Here is a 3632-nt window from a genome sequence, read left to right on the forward strand (position 1 = left end):
ACACAAAACAAAACAAAGCTTAATCAGTTTTTCTAGGAAGAGTTTTATAGCCACTCCCTTCACAGGAACACTAGCTGTCTATAAATAAACAGTGCATAGTTTCAGTTCAGTTCAGTCGCTCAGTCATGTCCGACTCTTTGCGACCACATGAACTGCAGCATGCCAGGCCTCCCTGTCCATCACCATCTCGCGGAGTTCACTCAAACTCACGTCCATCGAGTCGGTGATGCCATCCAGCCATCTCACTCTCTGCCGTCCCCTTCTCCTCCTGCCCCCAATCCCTCCCAGCATCAGAGTCTTTTCCAATGAGTCAACTCTTCGCAGTGCACAGTTTACAGTGTTCAAAAGTCACAGCCTTAGGGAGCTCCCAGGCTCTGTTTCTAGAGGCAAAGCTCACCACCCAGCCCCTTTCTCTGGCTGGATCTTCACCCCAGGAGTCGACAGAGCTCACAGAATAGTTGAGCTGTCCTCTATCAATAAGTGGTTTGCATTTCTAAGACTCTCCTGTTCCATGTCTCTGACCAAAGAGTGATCACTTTCCATTTTCTTAGGTCTATTTTTTTTAGCTAACTAGTCTTAAAATTTAGAATCATTCCTCCATCTCCCGCAAAACTGCAAGCTCTATCCCCTATCTCTTCCTTTCCATTCCATCCCCATTGTCCTGGTTTAGGTTCTCTTAATATTAATAGGTTAACTAGTCTAGCTTATCCCTCTGCCCTCCTAACTGATCACTTGATTTCTGATATCATCCCAGAATGATATTTCTGAAGCATATTTTCATTATGTGACTACTTTCACTCCATCCAGGTATGACCTCTCCTAAAATGTTCAGCAACACCATTGCTTATAGAACAAAGACAAGATTACTGAGCAAGGCTTCCACATTTGAGCCCCAACCTGCCACTCTTACATTCTCATAGTTTACATTCTGGCTATTGGAATAAGATCTAAGATTTCAAATCTCTCTCTCTGTCTGGAATACATTTTTACTTATCAAGTCCTAGCAATCATTTACACAAAACCCTGCACATGGGTGTTCTATAGCAACTTTATTCATAACCAGGGAATCTTGGTTTGGGCCCTGGCTAGGGGGTCCTTTCTCTCCTACTAGTGGGGTTGTGAAATATTACTGGCTTTTAATCTGTTTTCCGTATATAATGAAACCTCTTCCCTCAAACTCATTATGACTCACAGCAGCTTGGTAAATTGTAACTTGGTAGGCAAAACTGAGACATTTATCTTTTCAGTGTACCCAATCCCTCCAGAAATTGGAAACTTAGGTTCCCAGCAGCCTTAAGGTGAATAAGAAAGGTCACCATCTGACAGCTGCAGGAATCTCAGGAGATTTGGGGGAAGCTGAAAAGAGATGGATTCACCCAAATCTACAGAACCTGGAGGCAAAGCCCTTGGCATGGCTTTTGAGAGGCCTTTTAAAAGTTCAGTCTGAGCAAACAAATTAATCTTAATTTGGCTATATTTGGCAAAAAATGAAGGCAATTTTAGAGAGAAAAAGATTATGTTTCAAAGGATATTAAATTCTAGTTTTCTTAGTTGGGGTCTGTATCTAAGACCCACCTCCCAGCTAATTCTTTGTTATGTTACACAATTGTAAAGTTTAATTGCATTATTAGAAGATAATTTGTTTCTGAAGCTTATCACAATGATCTATATTTGGATAAAAATCAGATGCCCCACAACCTGCAACCAGGAGATTATACATACTGGAAAGGGCATAATTTGAAGAACTGTCTCCATCCTAGCTAAAAGTACCCTTACTGGGAGAAGGAAATGGCAACCACTCCACTGTTTTTGCCTGGAGAAACCCATGGACAGAGAAGCCTGGCAGGCTACAGTCTATGGTGTCACAAAAGAGTCGGTCACGACTTAGCTACTCAACAACAACGACTGGGTACTCTTCACTAGCTTATTATGAATTCCCAGTAAGAAAGGGCCTCTGCCCTGGACTGGTCTATAGAAAGGACTGCTGACCTGAAATGACACCCGTATCAGTGGAAGAAGACAGCAGCGGTAGGGAGCTGAACCCGAAACCCAGACCAGGCCTGTAAGACCCATCCTCCCAACTCAGTTGAACTGTTTCCCAACTGTTTGTCTCCCTGTAACATTGAGTGGTATTGCTTTACTTCTAATCTTACTGTTGCCCCCAATGTTTAGGATAAAAAGAAAATTCTCTAGTCACAGAGTATGTACTACTCATGACATGAATCGCTGCTTGCTTTAAGTCCACTGCTAAAAGCCCATGTAAAATGTTTGTGTTATAATCAGGTACAATTGATAACATGCATAGCCTATAAATTAGCATACCTCTGAGCTTCTTCACAATGTCTGATTAGTTTTCCCCTAAAGTGGATAACTACACAAATGTGTAAACACACACACACACACAAAGAACCGAGCACCGAGGGACAGGATGGACACGGGAGAGGAAGTAATCACCCTGGGGTCAAGGGATAAATATTGAAAGATTTGCAAACAAAAGGGGAAATGATAGAAGAAATACTCACATTCTGAAGTATAGGGAAGTCCTTCTAATTTAACTTGAACTTAATAATGACCAGAGCAGCCTGTTTGGTGGCCCACTGATCATGCTTTGTACATCTGCTTTGGCTCTTGAGGCATTTGAAAGTCAAAATGGAGTGGCTATGGTTCAGGCATCCAAAGTGGGGCTGTGTGGCCACTGTGGGTAAGATTTTGGACACATTGTATTGCTGAGGACTTGAATTTTCTGAACGCTGTTGCACTTGGGCACACTACCAGTTGCTTTCAAGCAGTGTCCCCCGGCAGCTGGCAACTGAAATGAAACCTTATGGTCTCAAGGTCTCCTCGTATAATTATTAAATATTTTGCTTTAGATTAGATTTCAGCATAAAAATATGACATATGTGTAATGGCCATAGCTCCTGTTATGTGTATAATACCACTTCAGAAGTTAAAAGCTAGTTTAGATAAAATTAGGCAACAGACGACCTGGCTACAACAAAACTTCCCCAGAAACACCAGGTCCAGATTGAATTTCAGGCTTATTTTCCTGAATTCCTCAGGGAATGAGATCTGTTTCCCCAAGATTTATTGGAGTTTGGGTTGTCACTCTTCCTCCTAGTGTTCTTGCCTGGAGAATCCCAGGGACGGGGAAGCCTGGTGGGCTGCCGTCTCTGGGGTCGCACAGAGTCGGACACGACTGAAGCAACTTAGCAGCAGCAGCAGCAGCACTGCACCAGAATGGTTGACCAAGGTGCTCAGATCTTGACCACACATTCTGCCTGCTTGGCCTGCACAATAAACACTACTTTCCTTCACCACAACCTGGTGTCAGTCAGTTGGCTTTGCTGCACTGTGGGCAAGTGGATGCAAGTTCAATTCGGCAACAAAACTAACTGCATAACATCATAATCGTGGATACATGTTATCCATTTGCACAAACCCATAGAATGTACAACCACCAAGAGTGAGCCTTAATGTAGACTATGGACTTCAGGTGATAACGATGTACTGACTTTGGTTCATCAGTTGCAACAAATGGACCGCTCTGGGGTGGGGGATGTTGATCTTGTGTGTGCTGTGCAATGCTAGGGTCAGAACGTACGGAAACGTTGTATCCTCCTCTCTGCTTTGCT

The sequence above is a fragment of the Bubalus kerabau genome, chromosome 21 (genome assembly GCF_029407905.1).
Source record: "Bubalus kerabau isolate K-KA32 ecotype Philippines breed swamp buffalo chromosome 21, PCC_UOA_SB_1v2, whole genome shotgun sequence".
NCBI classification, from domain to species: Eukaryota; Metazoa; Chordata; class Mammalia; order Artiodactyla; family Bovidae; genus Bubalus; species Bubalus kerabau.